The sequence below is a fragment of the Thalassophryne amazonica genome, chromosome 19 (assembly GCF_902500255.1).
Source record: "Thalassophryne amazonica chromosome 19, fThaAma1.1, whole genome shotgun sequence".
NCBI classification, from domain to species: domain Eukaryota; kingdom Metazoa; phylum Chordata; class Actinopteri; order Batrachoidiformes; family Batrachoididae; genus Thalassophryne; species Thalassophryne amazonica.
The window spans coordinates 61,059,560-61,073,234 of record NC_047121.1 but is presented as its reverse complement, the minus strand read 5'-3'; the positions used below and the strand labels follow the sequence as shown (position 1 = coordinate 61,073,234).

General features: G+C 39.2%; 1 long non-coding RNA gene across 1 annotated transcript; it reads right to left on the bottom strand.

Moving 5' to 3' along the window:
- Positions 1-706: 706 nt before the first annotated feature.
- Positions 707-12,538, bottom strand: LOC117500676. Its single transcript, XR_004557823.1, has 4 exons — positions 12,526-12,538; positions 11,770-11,771; positions 11,659-11,665; positions 707-829 (listed from the first exon to the last, which is right to left on the bottom strand). It is a non-coding gene; the product is annotated as an uncharacterized LOC117500676 (long non-coding RNA).
- Positions 12,539-13,675: the final 1,137 nt, after the last annotated feature.

The window sequence follows — 13,675 nt, the reverse complement described above, 5'->3', positions numbered from 1 at the left end:
CAGAAGAGCAGCTGTAATGTATGATATACTTAAGTAATAATGCTCAATTACCCTCAAGCCATTAGCATTGATATTCTTATTACAGCTATTAGCAGCTGCAGTAGTTAGAGATAGTGGTAGTTTTATTGTCCACACTGAGTCGTTCATCTGATCCTACAGCTCACCGAGTCGCACCAACAACACATGGAGCCGACTTTGCTTTGTAAGAATCCGAGATCTGTTCTCCAGTTGATCTCTTTCATGTCTTTTGTCATGATATGATCTCAGTTTTTAATTAAGATATTTGCGAAGAAGCAGGCTTTCTTTACCTGTATGGTATATTATGCATGTGTTTTTGAAATCTTCCTTTGGTCATATTTTAAATATAACCTGTTAACCACAAAAACATGAATTATCTGCAAACTGAATGGCAAAACGTGAATACTGAAAAAAATATCTCCTGAACGTGAATCTACATCTTGCAAACATGCATTTCTTCACAATTTGGTGTATATGTTTGACTGAGGAGCCAATGGGGCAAAGTTACCATCTGTGGGATTATGACTGTGCACCTCTCACTTTCATCACACCATGGGCCTTCACGCCACCCCTCACCCCCCGCACATGCGTTAGAATCTTTCACGTTCTCTATGACTGGGTGAACAATCCAACACTGCTGCTTCAATTCTGCTTTAATTCTGCTTCACGATGACAGGAAGAGTTGACATCGAAGGATCAAAAAGTGACATCGCTATGAACGCTTGGCTGCCACAAGTCAGTTATCCCTGTGGTAACTTTTCTGACACCTCCTGCTTAAAACCCAAAGAGTCAAAAGGATTGTGAGGCCCCGCTTTTATGGTCTGTATTCATACTGAAATTCAAGATCAAGCGAGTATTTACCCTTCTGCTCCATGGGAGGTTTGTGTCCCCCCTGAGTTTGCATCAGGACACCTGCATAACCGTTTGACAGGTGTACCACCCCAGTCCAACTCTCCACCTGCCACCGTCCCCTGAGCAGGTCGCGCCCAGCGGGGCCGGGTGCTTGACATCAGAAGCGAGAGCCAGCGACCCCCCCCCCCCCAAAGAAATAAGTATTTTTGCGAAGATCGGGTTTGCGATCAAGACTTCCTGAAGTAACTGATCCGTAAACTGAAATCTGCAAACAACTTAAACTGAAAGAAAATGTATATCATGAATATATTCACCTTCTGTGACTTGCATTTTGCGAGACCTGCGGTCATGTTGTGTGAAATATTTTTATTCAGTTTAGAGAAAAATTATTAACGGTTTGCAGATATTCACGGTTTGTGTAAATTCTCTTTCATGGTTTGTGGATAATTTGCAGCAGATTCACATTTTGGGAGTCAACAATTCTCCAGTCTAACCTTATACATAATAGTTTGTGCTTAATATATGAAGAGTTCAGATGCAAAACCCAGTATCTCCAAAACCATAATTTTTTTAGTGGAGGCCAACATGTACCTGGCTGTCAAAGGGACCACCAGTGTGCAAAATATGAAGGAATTTGAACAAACTTCTTTCAGTTTATTGATGAAAGTCTGTGCATTTCCGAATATGGTTCCCTTTAAATCTTCAATTTCAACTGCATTTTTCTCCATTTAAAAAAAAAAAAAAAAAACACCTTACTGGGTTTTGCATCTCAACTCTTCATATGTATTTTTAATTAAATTCACCTACACACTGACATTCTGAAGGTAAGATGGGCCATTAAAATGCTGGTTGGTAATACAGGATTACACAAAAGTAAACATTTATGAAACTCATTGAAAAAATGTTGGGCCTGCGCTGAAATCTTATTTCAAGCCAGTACATTTCAAAACTACTTGAATACTGAACAACTCAAGTGTTTCTGCTCTTTCCAGGGAATGTATGTGTTCTGAAAGGTTTTCCACACAGGACTCAGGTGTTTAATGTCAGGCTGCTGATGCTTTCAGATGCCATAATATGTTTAAAAGTGTAATAGAGCAGCATTTTTCAGAGTAACTTCACTGAAAATAGAAAATAGAACTATGAGGATGCAGGATGAAAGCTATACTGGAAATCTGACATGAATTTAAAAAAACAAAACAAAACAATGAAAAACATTGTCAACTAAGGAGTTGGATGTGCACAGTTTGTCGCCAAAAATTATTACTTTTTCCTGTTATAACAACAAAAAATTGAGTAACCATGTTCTCAGAAAAAGCCTAATTATTATAATTTTAAAATTTATTATTATTATTATAGGATTTTTTTCTAAATAAACAGTGAGATTGTTGTGTGCAAAATGTTGGTCACCTGTGGGAAATAGCCAAATAACTGATTTGCTTAAATGCAGATTTTTTATTTTTTTATTTTTTTATATTTAGTTTTTTCTAAATAAACCGTGAGATTGTTGTGTGCAAAATTTTGGTCACCTGTGGGAAATAGCCAAATAACTGATTTGCTCAAACGCAGATTTATTTATTATTTTTTTGTTGTTGTTTTTTTTTTCTAAATAAACCGTGAGATTGTTGTTTGCAAAATTTTGGTCACCTGTGGGAAATAGCCAAATAACTGATTTGCTCAAATGCAGATTTATTTATTTATTAGTTTTTTCTAAATAAACCATGAGATTGTTGTGTGCAAAATTTTGGTCACCTGTGGGAAATAGCCAAATAACTGATTTGCTCAAACGCAGATTTATTTATTATTTTTTTGTTGTTGTTTTTTTTTTCTAAATAAACCGTGAGATTGTTGTTTGCAAAATTTTGGTCACCTGTGGGAAATAGCCAAATAACTGATTTGCTCAAATGCAGATTTATTTATTTATTAGTTTTTTCTAAATAAACCATGAGATTGTTGTGCACAAAATGTTGGTCACCTGTGGGAAATAGCCAAATAACTGATTTGCTCAAACGCAGATTTATTTTTAAATTTTGTTTTTTTTCTAAATAAACCGTGAGATTGTGCAAAATGTTGGTCACCCCTGGGAAATGGTGAAATGGTGAAATAATTGATTTGCTTGAATGCTGATTTTTATTTTAATTTTTGTAATGCTCAAGTTGAAGATTTCGCCGTGCTGTCACGGTCACATGAAGTGAAGTGGAACAAAAGCTAATTACACCGCAGCTGCGTTGTAGTGCTCAGAGTAGAAAAAAAAAAGCTGATTGAGATGAGCTGTAAGCCCACCAGTGGCTGCACACAGATCCGGACAATTAAGCGTTCTTAGAGGATCATGGTGTTTTAATTGTCTGCTGTGCATGTGTCTGGGAAAGTTTTTCTGCTCGCAACGTGAACATATGTATGTCGTTGCACTCATTAGCAATTCAAGCTGATTAAAACATGTCGACACGCTGCAAATGGCACGCACTCGCCTGCAGAGTGCATCCAAACACACCAGCACTTCTGTCACGTGGTCATGATGAGTGAGTGATCAACCACCTATGAGATTAATCAGTTTTACACCTTAAATCATAATATGCACACTTATATTATTATTACTACATTTTGACATTTGTGTTTTATGTGGAAATGAAAACAGCACTTTTTGAAGTGTAGTATTCACTGACAACACAAAGGCCTTCACATAGCATAATGGGTGTTTTTGTTCTTGTAGCATGCCACCATAAGAGACTGTTGCTATGTCATTCTTTGTGTTCTTCTAGATGGATGTTCTTGATGCAGATGAAGCAGACACAACACTTTTGCATAGCTGCTTGCATGAAGAGGTCTTCTAATTCACACCACAAAGACACTGCCGCAACCTTACCTAGATGTGACATAATGTCAGCAGGAATTACCACCAATTGTCGCAACAGCAATACGCAATGTTGTGAATAAAACAGAATGCTAGTACAATAAATATAATGATGGTGAATGTGTATGACTTCATTTTGAAGTCATTCATACCAATCAATCAATCAATCCATCCATCTAGGTTAATTAGATTAGACAGAACTTTATTAATGGGAGACTCCTTCAGTGAAACTGAGGTTTCAGCAGCATTGTATAACAACACACGGGAAGAAGCACACAGAGCTTCAAAAGTGAAAGTAAAAATGCAAATATCAATCAATCAATCAACTTTTTTTTTATATAGCGCCAAATCACAACAAACAGTTGCCCCAAGGCGCTCCACATTGCAAGGCAAGGCCATACAATAATTATGAAAAACCCCAACGGTCAAAACGACCCCCTATGAGCAAGCACTTGGCCACAGTGGGAAGGAAAAACTCCCTTTTAACAGGAAGAAACCTCCAGCAGAACCAGGCTCAGGGAGGGGCAGTCTTCTGCTGAGACTGGTTGGGGCTGAGGGAAAGAACCAGGAAAAAGAGATCGATCACTAATGATTAAATGCAGAGTGATGCATACGGAGCAAAAAGAGAAAGAAACAGTGCATCATGGGAACCCCCCCACAGTCTACGTCTAAAGCAACATAACCAAGGGATGGTCCAGGGTCACCCGATCCAGCCCTAACTATAAGCCTTAGCGAAAAGGAAAGTTTTAAGCCTAATCTTAAAAGTAGAGAGGGTATCTGTCTCCCTGATCTGAATTGGGAGCTGGTTCCACAGGAGAGGAGCCTGAAAGCTGAAGGCTCTGCCTCCCATTCTACTCTTACAAACCCTAGGAACTACAAGTAAGCCCGCAGTCTGAGAGCGAAGTGCTCTAATGGGGTAATATGGTACTACGAGGTCCCTAAGATAAGATGGGACCTGATTATTCAAAACCTTATAAGTAAGAAGAAGAATTTTAAATTCTATTCTAGCATTAACAGGAAGCCAATGAAGGGAGGCCAACACGGGTGAGATATGCTCTCTCCTGCTAGTCCCCGTCAGTACTCTAGCTGCAGCATTCTGAACCAACTGAAGGCTTTTTAGGGAACTTTTAGGACAACCTGATAATAATGAATTACAATAGTCCAGCCTAGAGGAAATAAATGCATGAATTAGTTTTTCAGCATCACTCTGAGACAAGACCTTTCTGATTTTAGAGATATTGCGTAAATGCAAAAAGGCAGTCCTACATATTTGTTTAATATGCGCTTTGAATGACATATCCTGATCAAAAATAACTCCAAGATTTCTCACAGTATTACTAGAGATCAGGGAAATGCCATCCAGAGTAACGATCTGGTTAGACACCATGCTTCTAAGATTTGTGGGGCCAAGTACAATAACTTCAGTTTTATCTGAGTTTAAAAGCAGGAAATTAGAGGTCATCCATGTCTTTATGTCTGTAAGACAATCCTGCAGTTTAGCTAATTGGTGTGTATCCGCTGGCTTCATGGATAGATAAAGCTGGGTATCATCTGCGTAACAATGAAAATTTAAGCAATACCGTCTAATAATACTGCCCAAGGGAAGCATGTATAAAGTGAATAAAATTGGTCCTAGCACAGAACCTTGTGGAACTCCATAATTAACTTTAGTCTGTGAAGAAGATTCCCCATTTACATGAACAAACTGTAATCTATTAGACAAATATGATTCAAACCACCGCAGCGCAATGCCTTTAATACCTATGACATGCTCTAATCTCTGTAATAAAATTTTATGGTCAACAGTATCAAAAGCAGCACTGAGGTCCAACAGAACAAGCACAGAGATAAGTCCACTGTCCGAAGCCATAAGAAGATCATTTGTAACCTTCACTAATGCTGTTTCTGTACTATGATGAATTCTAAAACCTGACTGAAACTCTTCAAATAGACCATTCCTCTGCAGGTGATCAGTTAGCTGTTTTACAACTACCCTCTCAAGAATCTTTGAGAGAAAAGGAAGGTTGGAGATTGGCCTATAATTAGCTAAGATAGCTGGGTCAAGTGATGGCTTTTTAAGTAATGGTTTAATTACTGCCACCTTAAAGGCCAAAGATAGATTGATCATATTTAAGATTGAAGCATTAAATAATGGTAGGACTTCCTTGAGCAGCCTGGCAGGAATGGGGTCTAATAAGCATGTTGATGGTTTGGATGAAGTAACTAATGAAAATAACTCAGACAGAACAATCGGAGAGAAAGAGTCTAACCAAATACCGGCATCACTGAAAGCAGCCAAAGATAACGATACATCTTTGGGATGGTTATGAGTAATTTTTTCTCTAATAGTCAAAATTTTGTTAGCAAAGAAAGTCATGAAGTCATTACTAGTTAAAGTTAATGGAATACTCAGCTCAATAGAGCTCTGACTCTTTGTCAGCCTGGCTACAGTGCTGAAAAGAAACCTGGGGTTGTTCTTATTTTCTTCAATTAGTGATGAGTAGAAAGATGTCCTAGCTTCACGAAGGGCTTTCTTATAGAGCAACAAACTCTTTTTCCAGGCTAAGTGAAGATCTTCTAAATTAGTGAGACGCCATTTCCTCTCCAACTTACGGGTTATCTGCTTTAAGCTACGAGTTTGTGAGTTATACCACGGAGTCAGACACTTCTGATTTAAAGCTCTCTTTTTCAGAGGAGCTACAGCATCCAAAGTTGTCTTCAATGAGGATGTAAAACTATTGACAAGATACTCTAACTCCCTTACAGAGTTTAGGTAGCTACTCTGCTCTATGTTGGTATATGACATTAGAGAACATAAAGAAGGAATCATATCCTTAAACCTAGTTACAGCGCTTTCTGAAAGACTTCTAGTGTAATGAAACTTATTCCCCACTGCAGGGTAGTCCATCAGAGTAAATGTAAATGTTATTAAAAAATGATCAGACAAAAGGGAGTTTTATATAAATATATAATGCCAGACATACTGATCGCTACTGGTTTACTGGCTACTACTGTTCATCTCCTTCCTGTCCTCTGTCTTCCTGTTACTTCTCCTCCCCCTGAGTGAGGAGTTGTGGTCGTCTGATGGCCTGAGGGACAAAGGAGTTTTTCAGTCTGTTGGTCCTGCACTTGGGAAGGAGCAGCCTGTGGCTGAAGAGGCTCCTCTGGTTGCTGATGAAGGTGTGCAGAAGGTGACTGGCATTGTCCATAATGTCCAGTAGTTTTTGTAGTGTTCTCTTCTCTGCCACAGTCACCAGAGTTTCCAGCTTCATGCCAACCACAGAGCCGGCCCACCTAATCATCTTACACAACCTGGATGTGTCCTTCTTGGATGTGCTGCTCCCCCAACACACAACAGTGTAAAAGAGGACACTGGCTACCGCGGACTCCACAGGACTTTCCTGCAGATGTTAAACAAACATAGTTGTACAAATATACACAAAAAAAGTCTTTTGGACCATGCTTCAGGCTTTTTACCAAACTACTCCAAATTTCTAATCACCTCAGGATATCAATTCAAGCGGTATTCCCACCAAGCCTCATCCAGTTGAGATTTTCTTTTTGTTTTTGAAGATGTGTTTTTGGGCCATTTTTTCCAAGACTTTCACCTTTGACCAAACGACACCCAAAACTAATTACATATAGATGTCTATCCAAGTAATATCGCCACCAAGTGTGATACATCTTTGCTTGTTTGTTGAGATATACAAAAAAGTATTTTTCAGACCATGTTTTCCTTGAGCAATCTATGACAACGACCAATCACCTCTAGATGTCTAACCAAGTAATATCTCCCAAAAATTTGAAGAAAATTCATCCAGCACTTTTTGATTTATCATCTCTACAGACACAAACACAGTACTATCCTGGCCACTTCACGGATATTCAAGGTAATAAGTATGAGGACTCATTGCCGTTCCCCTGCCCCCATTATCTGTCATCTTGATGTCTGTGACACATCTGTGTCACCACACCCTCAAAGTGGAGGAACATATGGGATATGTATAAATTCAACTGGAAAATATGTACAAATATATATATATTTTTTTTTGTCCATTACTTTTTCCTGTCCACTCTTACTTTTTTCATGATACCTTTATGAAATGTGTTGTACTGTATTTTCATGATATGGTCAACTCTTAGTCACTATTTTTAATACCAACACCAACCCAAATCCCAATGCTCCCTCCACCTGTGTCACCCCAAATTTCCCAAACCTTATCCTCTATTTCACCCCAAATTTTGTGACACCATCATCATGTACTCAATTTTGTGACGGTATCACAAACTACTATATTTAATCACTTTTGCAATGCCTTGTGATCAAGTTGCCTTTTCATGTGTGTTACTATGAAAATTCAGTAAGGTATATCTTATATATTATATTCCAATTATGAGGTGGAACTGTGCCAGTATACAAAGGTATATCTAAATATCTAAAAAGTAAAAGTAAAATAGGAGAGTAGAAAAGAGTAGAGTAGAGCCACTTAGGTGCCTGGTCTTGAGAACCAGGGATGGTAGGTTAAAAAGCTTTTTTATCCCATGGGAACTCTCCCTACCCACCCAAGCAGCTCAAGAAAAAAGGTATATATATATATATATATATATATATAAACAAACAAATAAGACATAAGGAGGATAAGACATCATAGGAGAAGATTGTAGTATAGGCAATTTAGTATGTAGACTAGTAGTAAAATCAAATATAGTTAGTAGGCTAAGCTATAGAAGCAGAAGCTATGAGTGTGTGAGTGTACTGTATCTATCTAAAGTAACTCTGTTAGCTCTAAATATTTGTTGTGAGATTAGGCTGATTTGTGACAATGATAACAAGATAACAGAACTCATTTTCTTGTCTGCCTATCATTGACTAGGTATCGTGCTTAAACATCCTAAAAGTAGAAACGTCCCTTACATATACGTGTTGCTTAGACCTGTTTAAAATGTCAAATGTTACAAAATCTTTTGGGCCACATGTTGTTCTTGTTCCACTAATAAAATAAAAAAGATCTATGCCAAATTTGATTGTAATTGGATATTGTTTAGGGGTTCCCCACAAAGCAACAATTTTCCCCAAACAGGCAATGTAGTAATCCAGTAATTCCAGTAATGTTCTCCTCTGGGTGACAAATCAACCACCACCTTTTGTGATTAGAAGCCATCACATGTACCTGTAAAAGAAAAAAATAAGTGCATCAGAGTCTTCTCCAATTAGGGTGACGTTGCCTTGCCAGCAGAGGGAGAGGATAATGTGTCACTCCGGGGACCTCTAAATCTTATCTGATTGAGTTCATATTTGGTCTGCACCTATAAAACCCTAAGTGGAACTAAAACAACATGTGGCCTGAAGTCTCTCACACCTTTTATTTTATCACCATATAACAAGAACAGCCCTAGTTTTCCTACATATTTCCCAGCATCATGAGTGCTCACATTGTGATACTGTAAGATAAAGTGTGAAAAAAATTAATCTCATATTACTGTGATTTTTGCATTTGAGTGTCATTAATTTAGACTCTCCATATTAGGCACACATCACCCTCCTTATCTCCAAAACAGGGAGACTCATAATATCGAAGCAAATTCATTCCTCCGCCCCACCGTTATGGAAATTTGTGCAGTTATGAATGTGAGTGTCTGCCTTCAAAATGTAAGCCAAATACAAAGCACATGAAGGAGAGAATTTATTTGCCTTGATTCTCATTCCTAAGCAGCAGAGACATGCCTCACATGTTGAGATGCAGGCATTCAAGTGAACACTGAGTGTGAGGGTCTAATAAACATCTTAGCGTGTCCTCGAGGCAAAATGCCACAGCATAGTGTCTGTGCTTACCTAAAAAAAGAGAAAAATACAAACGAACAGAGAGCATTTACAATGGGTGGCTATACCACTTATGGCATCCATAGGGAGACATAAAGGGTTCCAGTGCAGGATAAGCAGATTTCACCAGCATTAATTGCTGTGCAGTAATGCACCGCTGCTTAGACGCATACTCGTGGAGAACAGAGAGCATCCAAAGTGCACCTGCAAATTGATATGCATGTATTCTGCACAATGAAGGCTCATGGGAAAGTGTAACCCCATCAAACATGTTATTTTGTGTGTATGTGTGTGTTGTAGCCAGCGGGGCTGGTAATCATCGAGGCAGTGGATCTGTCTGGTGAAATATTGTTGTTTGCACCAGAAAATAATCATTTATGGTGTTGTAGAAGCATTTTAAAATGCTTATCTAAGGAACACACAGGCAGTCTTTCATCCTGGCTACATTAAAGAGCCAAAGAGTTATTTGCAGTTCTTTAATTACCGCAGACAAAGATGTTGGCTTCTCACTGCATTTTGCTGTTTTATTTGTCAGCAGGATTTCTGAAAAGAACACAAACAAATTTCATTGCATTTTAACTGAGAGGGACAGTCAGCTTTGGGCGAAGGAAGACAGGTGGTTCCTGTTGATTTTTATGGTTCTGATCCTGATTTCCATCTTTGGTATCCTGTCTTTAATTCCTTTCATCCTGTAATCAGGATTGTTGATTAAAATCAGTGATTCTGATAAAAACGTCCCAATCCACACCCTCCATCCAGATTCCTGTGATCATTACAAGAACAACACAAAACAAGCACACAAGCCAGTAATCAGGATGAATGCCAAAATGTCAATCAAAACTTTGCAAATGGATTAAAAGTAGTAAAATCGCTAAACAAGCATATGCCATTCTAATGGAGGTATAGGCGTTGGGTCAAGATAGAGTTGATTATAGTTTAATTTGGATGAAGAAGTGAGTCTTACCTTTGATCTTTACTGCTGATTCCTTTTGATCCTGACCCAGCCTTTAATCTATGAGTTCTGATTTATTGATGCCTTTGATCCTGTAGGTGGCATTGCTGAATAGTTCAGTGATCAGGATCAAAGGTCAGGATTCACCCCTTGATCCTGTCCAAACCAATAAAAAGACCCCAAAGATCACCGTTCAGGATTAAAGACTCATGAGCAACATCAAAGGTCACCAATCACATTCAAATAAGAATGACCAGGAAAAGGAAAATGTTGGTGATCAGGTTCAAACAGAGCAGGTTTGGACCTTGTTAGTGGTTTGTTGTGAATTGGTGCTATATAAATGAAATAAATTGAATTGAAATTGAATTCTGAAACTCAGCGAGCAAAGTTTCCTCAAGGTGCTTCACACAAGTGATAACAATGGGTTATGTGTTTTTATAATACAGCATTGTTGCAGCATTGGGTGTGAGCTGTCACTGAGGTTTAGTGAGGGTAAAGATTCCACATCTGTGTTTCTAAATATGTCGGTTACAGCTCATTAAGTGAGACTAAACTAAAACAAACTAAATTCTAGTATTTCCTTGATCATGTGTCCATGCTGGCTGATGTGTTCAAAAAGTGTGGAGCTATTTTTGACAGCATGGTGACTTTTACACATCACCTGATGGTGATCAATAGAGTGCCTGTCCGTGTGTAATGGTGCCACAATGTGATGTAGCAACCCAGTCTCACGGCAATTCGTGGCAGCATTATGAAAAGTACATTACACTATGGGTTTGAGATGGGGCATGAAAATGGGGCTCTTGTCATGACAGGGGCACAAATTAATTTAATGACGGGGCACAAAATTTGGGGTGACGGAGGGTCTGGGGGAGTGATGGCTAGGGTTAGGGGAATGTAGACACACTATGGTTTTGGTTAGAGTTAGGAGAAGGGGGAGGATTAAGGCCACTTCACACATAGTGTGAATTTTGGTTGAATACGGCAAAACAGTTTGAAATAGCGCACCATGAAACATTGCACCAACAGGTAGGCAAGCACGATCCCGGTGTGAGGGTTCGTGCACGCGATGGTGTCTTTTGAGCAGGAACACAGTGTGAGGTGCACCACATCGCATCGCTGATGTGGAATAAATAAAAACTGAAAACCAGCTGGTACCTGTGGAACCAGATTGCTCCACTTATGTGGAATAAATAAAACTTATAAACCAGCTGGTACCTGTGGAAGCACATCGCTCCGCTGATGTGGAATAAAAAAAAAACATACCCGAAACTTTACGACTGAGCTACCATCACTGGCCTGTAAATGGTGCGGGGAAAATGCCTGAAATCAAAGAGAGTGATGTATTTAAAAAAAATAAAACCATACACCATAAAAAACACAGCATTTTATATTGAATCCCTCTTATCAATGGGCAATACAAATATGATCCGTCTGTTCGTCTGTAGATGACCCATGGTCACAGACATATAGTCATGAAATGACAGGAATGAAGCAGTTCGCTTTTCTCATATCCACATCTGCTGGCATGTGTCCAGCTGGCCCACGCGTATGTCCTGGCCGACATGCATCTTTGGACGGCGCGCCAGAACTGGCACCGTGTCATATGGAACAGAGCTCACGTAGGTGATGTGAAAGTCAGATGGCCCACTGCATGTTCTGATCTGACAGTTCACTTCAGGCCACAGTGATACATGTTTTTATTTATGTCCACATAATGACAGCAAACAGACACACGCACATCACAGTGGGCAGTTGTTAGTCCATGTCTGTCCCAACACAGTACGTGTTGTTCAGCTGGGATGTCCAGATCGACAGCTCTCCACAGCCATTTCAGCGGGCGGACACACCTCCTGTCAGTCCAACGCACACACCAAACCTACACTTGTGGGGCACTTAGACATGTTTTACTGCCAGCACGACAGTGATTGTCTGCAGACTGTTGTTGTGCCAAGAGTGCGAATGGCCACACATTTTCTAAGTACCAAACAAGCGGGGCGACATCTGCCGCGAGAGGGATTGATGCGTGCGCACAGAGCACACTCTGTCTTTCAGCCACTGGCGTGTGCAAACAGTTATAGCAACAGGTCTACAAGGCATTCGAGGCAGTGGCGATTATACATGTTTTGCACACGATTTCTGCGTCATGCGCATTATGTGTGAAGGGGCCCTTATAAATAACTAAATTTAAAAAAAAAAATGTGTTGCAAAAATTGAACAATTTTCCTGATGGGTGCACAAATAAACCCATGAGGCTATGCCTGTTTGTCACACATTTAGTTTTGTGCAAAACTCAAAGAACTTGACAAGAACACAAAGATGCAATTGAAAAACATGAAAACATCAATGTATCATTGAAAATGAACTGCACATATTAAGCAAAAACTAATATTTTGATTAAATGCCATTTACCTTTAAAACTGAATTGCTGGGTTAACCAGCCTCCAGTCTGGAAAAGATTGTGATGATCAATTCATTATTTGTTAATTGCTTGTGGAATCATGGACGAGCTGCAAAGCAAGGTGTTAAAACAAATAATTCCGCAACTTTTTGAAAAAAATCTAATTTGTCATTTTAATGGCTTTTGCAACAAGAACTATGAGGTTGCTATAGGCATCTGCACAGTACTGTGTGTCCTGCTGGCTTCAGATGCTGTAAGGCTTTAAAAGTAAAGGTTTTACATACAGTGCAAAGCACGGGGTTAGAATAGATGCTTCACTCATACTTTAGTTTTAATTTCTTCTGTAATCATTGCAGGTTATTTTAATACTCGTACTGTTCCTCAGGATGTGTTTGAGGGTTTAAAATTATGATGTTGCATTGGTTCAGGTTGTGGTTTAAATTAGAGGAGGTGGTCAAATTTAGAGGAGAGTCATCATACAGGAGGGACGTGGGATTCCAAAAACCTATATGTCTATTGTCTCATATGGAATAACTGTTTTCTTGTTGTTGTCTATTGTCTCATATGGAATAACTGTTTTCTTGTTGTTGGCTAATCAGCAACAGCAGGGTATTGATTTCACTGGAGGGTGTGTCTTTAGACAAGATGACTCAAAAATGGAGGATCAGTTTTCCTTCCAACCTGGTGGGTATATTTCTGTTATGGTTAGGAGTCTGAACGTAGCTGGACCATTTCAGGAAATGGACACAAATGCAGGAATCTGGACACGGGAAGGAGTACAAA